General features: G+C 35.3%; 1 pseudogene; it reads right to left on the reverse strand.

The window, feature by feature from the left end:
* Nucleotides 1-3,158: 3,158 nt before the first annotated feature.
* Nucleotides 3,159-3,730, reverse strand: LOC116567021 (annotated as a pseudogene).
* Between the last annotated feature and the right edge of the window lie 2,177 nt (nucleotides 3,731-5,907).

Genomic DNA, 5,907 nt, shown 5'->3' on the forward strand with positions numbered 1-5,907 from the left:
GCTGATGTGGGGCCACATTCATTCATTTAACAAATATGTCACAATAACCTATTATGTGCAAGACTCTGTTCTAGGTGCTAGGGATATAACACTGATCCAAACTATGTCCTTACCTCATATGCTAGTAGACAAAGCAAAATGCATGTCAGATACTAAATACTACAAAGAAAAAGCCAGTAAGTGGATAGAGAATTTCAATGGGAATTGAATTCAATGGGAATTGAAAACTGAATTCAATGGGAATTGAAAAAAGTAGGGTATTGATGAGAATGGGAATTGAAAACTGAATTCAATGGGAATTGAAAAAAAAAGGCATATTGATGAGAATGTGCTGCAGTAACAGATTAACCTTCAAAGCTTAGTGGCTTTAAAAACATAGGTTTCCCAAACCATAAGGGACCGCTAATCCTAGAAAACAAATTGAGGGCTGCTGAGGGTAGAGGGGAGGGTTAGGGTGGCTGGATGATAGACCTTGGGGAGGGTATGTGCTATGGTGAGTGCTGTGAATTGTGTAAGACTGATGAATCACAGATCCGTACCCCTGAAACAAATAATACATTATATGTCAATAAAAAATTTTAAAAAAAATTATAAAAAGAAAAAAAACCATAGGTTTCTTTTGGCAGCTCTGATGCTGGAAAGGTGAGACTCTGGCTGGGCTGAGGATGTTGGCTCTCACTGTCCCCCTCCCCTTTGACTTTTCCCTGAAGTCCCTCAATAAAATGGTTTAATCAACAAACAAACAAACAAAAATAATGTAGGTTTCCTGGTCATCTTCTATGTATGTTGTAGGTTGACAGCAGCCTCTACTTACTGAAATCTTTCAGTGATCCAGATTGAAGAATTAGGCTCTATCTTGCGTGTTGCTGTCATTGGGCTAAAGGAAAAAGAGAGTTCTAGAGGAACTTGAACGAGAAGGAAGTGTGGTCTTTCTCTCTTCCACTTATAACTCATTACCAGAGCTAATTGCAAGGCCCACCCTGCCACGGGATAGCCAGGAAGTAAGCGGACTGAAGTATCTTTGTTAAATAGCTTTAATGACCACCAAAAAGGGATGTGAGTCAAAGAACTTTCTGAGAAAGTAACATTTGAACTGAGACCTGAAGGAAATGAGGGAGTGAGAACAGGGAAGAGAACCCTAGCCCATTTGGTTTGTTCAAAAAGGAGTTAAGACTTCATAAAAATAAATAAATAAACAAATAGAATATACAACTAATAAAATATAGGAAAGTAAAAAAGAAAGCTGTAGATTGGGAGCAAGTAATTGTAAATTATGTTTTAGTAAAGGACACATGTCAAACTTAAAAGACATACGTTAATAATAAGACAATCCAATTTTTTTTTTTTTTAAATGAGCAACATATTTGAGACACTTAAAGAGGATACAGGAATGTTAGTGAACACATAAAAAAGGCTTTAAGGATTGTCATTAGGAAACTTCACATTCAACATTCAACATTCTTATTCAATGAGACACCCTACATACTTAAGAATTATGACTGACAATACCTGGTATTGTTAAGCTACGGAAAAACTAGAAACTGTTGCTGGTAGAAATAAAATGATACAGTTATTTTGGAAAACTGTCAGTTTCTTAAAAAATTAAATGTAAGCTTGTCATCTGACACAATAATCATTTTCTTAGTGATCTACCAAAGAAAAGCAAAAGCATATGTCCACACAAACACTTGGACATTAGTATTCACAGCAACACTATTCAAAAGAGTCAAAATAGAGAAAACTCAACTGTCCATGAAATGATTAATAGAAGCACAAAATATAGCATAGCTATAAAATGGATACTAGTCAGCAATAAAAAGAAATAAACTACTGATATATGCTGTAATATAGAAGTCTCAGAAACATTATACTAAAAGAAAGAAACCAGAGGCAAAGGTAATATATTGTATGACTTTATATTTAATTACCAGAAAAGGCAAGGACTATACATATATAAAGCATATCAGTAGTCTCTTAAAACTTGGGTGTGAATAAGAATGAAGTGCAAATGGGTACAAGATACCTTTTTTTTGGATTAACAAAGTGTTTTAAGACTAGACTGTACTGCTAATTGCACAAAGGTGTAAACATACTAAGACTTATCAAAAAGTACACTTAATATTGGTGGATTTGGGGGTGTGTAATGTATGCTTCAATAAAGCAGGTTAAAAAAAAATAAAAGGAAAGAAGAGAAACAGAGAGGGGGACGATGGGGCTTTTATAGAGTAAAGAAGGAAAAAAGCCATGCGGGAACAATCAGCGATGGAGCCAGTGGCCTTACCACGTAATCACTGAAGCCTTGGGATCAGAGTTTAGACATTTTTATGTTTATTGAGTCAATGGATGCTTTGAGTATTAGAGAGACTGGAATTAATTTATGTTTTTAGAGGATGTTCTATGTTGACTTATTGTATGATGCTTTTACAGTGGTCAGGCAAGAAATTATGGAAGCAAGAGTGGTGCAGACAGGTGGTAAAAAAGTGGTCTGTTTGGAGATATGTTTGAAAGTAGAACTTCCTAGTTAATGGACGTGTTTGGACCACTAGAGTTTTGACATTTTTATTGCCAAGTACCATGAATAAATAACATCCTTATCCCATTCCTACTTATCAGCCCAAGGCTGAACACAATTCTAAATCAATACACAAGTCTCAACCTTAGGAATTATGGTTAAAAGAAGGAGCCATGGATAGGATGCAGCTTGGGGGAGTTTAATGCATACACATAGTAATTGTCAAAAGCAATAATTTTGTGTCTTTCAGGTGGTTATATTGAAATGGTCATGTCAAATTTCTTCACTCTTAAAATGTTGTATTCTTATTTGGGACTGCAAAATATTACTCCATTGATTCATAATAGCCATTCTAAATAGTTGACAAGAAATAAGCAAATGGACCACAATTTTTATAAAATGATGTGTAATTTGGGTTAATTGTTCAGTACTCAATTGAGTATGCATTACAGAAATTTCTGAGTAAAATTTTTCCTCTCAAATTTGAAGTATGATTTTCTATTACAATAAGGCACTTTATTATTTTTTTAATTTATTTTTTAAAGTGCTTCTTTTTTAATGAAACAAATCCAAAAGATGTATAGTCAGGCTCAAGTTGTGCAGTTCACAAGCATGGAGAAAACAAAAATAAACAAAACGACAGGGTTCAAGAGAATCAGAGCTAACCCAGGACGAGGCTGGACTTGCTGCCAGGGGAATTTCTTCGGGACGGCACTGGGGCCAGAGCCACTGGGCTGGGCACAGGGGAAGCAGGCACAGGCTTCTCCTCACTCTGCCCCAGGCTGGCCTGCAAGTCTGTGTCCATGTTTTCGTGAACGTCGCCTTCTCCCTTCAGATCTAAGAAGTCTCCAGCATATGCTTCAGAAGAGTTCCTTCTCTGGGGTCCAGATGACTCAGAGTCCTATCTGCCACCACTAGACTTGGCACCTGCCAACTTGGCCCATGAAGGAGGATTTTCCTCAGGTGTCCCAAAGATGCTCGATGCCCTTTTGTTCCTCTTCACAGGCTTTGGTTCATCAAAACCTAATGAAAAATTGGATCCACCGCCTGGAGGCTGCAAAACCCGGGAGCCGTTCCTGCTGTTGGGATTGACTCCCTTGAAGGTGGTGGTGGTGGTCATGGTGGCGAGGAGTGAGGTAGGCTGGAGCGGGAGCAGAGCGCTGAAAGGGTCGGGTTGGAGGAGCGCAGAATTTCTCCCCACCCCACGACCAGTGCCCGCTGCAGAAGCTTCCGCCAAGGCACTTTATTTTTGAGGAATAATTCCAGAGTAATTTTAAGTAATTAAAATATTGAAAAGTAATTTTGAAAATTATATGAAGGAATTAGCTGTAGCAATTTTTCTGTTTTTTATAGGTTGAACTTATGAAACGAAACATAAAATCTTTAAATTTTGAGAGAATGATTTAAGAAGAAACGTATTGCAAAATGTGCTTCAAGTATTTTCACATTAGAGTTTTGGTAATTTCTTTTATTCACGAAATTGAAGTAAAAGAAAAGTCTGTATTATTACCATTACTGCAAGCAAGAAAATTGAAAAGTTTTTTTCTAAGAAGTTAAATTATAAACTCAACATCTAAATGTTCAACTGTTGGTTTTTCTTTATATAGTGAATGCTAGGTGACACTTTTATAACTATTTAGAGAGTCATTTTTCTTTTTTTTTTTCTGGAATACGAACACTGTTACCTGAGGTAAAATAATTGTTTCCTTAGGACGCTTCTGATTATTTTGGTTTTCTCATAATGATTATTAATTTGGAATTTTCCTAGCAAGACTGATTTTATAGTTCAACAACAACAACAACAACAACAAATCTCTCTACAGTAACAGATAAACACCAACATCTTAGTGGCTGAAGATAACAAAAGTTTCTTTCTTACTTAAATACCAAAACAGAAGCTCTCTTCTGATAAATGTTTCCTTGACCAGTCTCTTCCCTTGTATCTGTGCCATCTTTAGCACTTGACTTCCTTCTTGCTTGTCTGTATTAAGCTAATTAATAGGAAAAAGCATGAGAGTTTTATTTGGCCAGAATGGGAAGATGTGTATGTCAGTACTTTTCTTTCCATGACTGGTCAGGACTCATGCCGCTGGTCACAAGTAATAATTTGATTCTTTGTCTAAAAATGAAGGAAATGAGTTTGGTGAACAGTCAGCAGTCTCTACCTCAACCATGAAGAAGGTGTATTTACTTTCAGATATCTAGAGAAAGAATCCTCATTTAAAAATTACTCTACTCAATACTTATGTAATGTCCAGATCAGGATGAGATTCTTTCATCCTACTATTTTTTCCTGTTTTTTTTTTTGATAATAACTTTATTGAGGCATAATTCATATGCCATAAAATTCATCCTTTTAAAATATGTATTTCAGTGTTTTTTAAGGCATTCACAATGTTGTGCATCCAACACCACTATCTAATTCTAGAACAATTTTGGAATCCCCAAAAGAGATTCTGTACCCATTAGCAGTCATTCTCCCTAGGCCCCTGCTTTGAGCTGCTAGAAACCACTAATTTACTCTCTGTCTTTATGGAATTCCCTATCCAGGATATTTCAGATAAAAGGAATCCTATTATATATAGGTATATATATTATATACCTTTTTTTGCAAGGCTTCTTTCACTTCATATATTTTCAAGTTTGATCCATGCTGTAGCATGTATGAGTACTTCATTTATATGTTATGGCTGAATAATATTCCATTGTATGGATATTTTGTATTTTGTGTATACATTCATCAGTTTATGAACACTTATTCCCACTATTTTGACTATTATGAAAAACATTTGTGCATAAATTTTCTGGTGAACATATGTTTTCAATTCTTCTGGGTACAAATCTAAGAGTGGAGCTTCTAGATCATATGGTAACTTCATAGTTAACCTTTTCAAGAACCTCTAAAATGTTTTCCAAGACTGCTACAATATTATGCATTCTTACCATCGATGTATGAGGATTCCAGTTTCTCCATATGGTCATCAACACTTGTTATTGTTCCTTTTTATGGTGATAGGCATTCCGGAGGTGTAAAGTGGTATCTCAATTTAGAAGGTATTGTCATCTTAACAATAGTAATTCTTCCTGCCCCTGAAAATGAGAAGTCTTTCCATTGATTTTGGTCCACTTTCAATTCTTTCAACAGTGTTTTATAGTTTTCATATAGCTTTATATTTCTTTTGTTAAATTTATTCCTAAGAATTTTATTCTTTTTGGTGCTACTGTAATTGGAACTATTCTGTTAATTTTATTTCCAGATTATTCTTTGCTCAAATATGGAAATACAATTGATATCTATGTGATCCTGTATTCTTCAGCTTTGCAGATTTCATTATCATTTCTAGTTGTGTGTGTGTGCTTTAGGATTTTCTATATAAAAGATTATATCATTTGCA

Source organism: Mustela erminea, chromosome 1, assembly GCF_009829155.1.
Source record: "Mustela erminea isolate mMusErm1 chromosome 1, mMusErm1.Pri, whole genome shotgun sequence".
In the NCBI taxonomy this organism is placed as follows: Eukaryota; Metazoa; Chordata; class Mammalia; order Carnivora; family Mustelidae; genus Mustela; species Mustela erminea.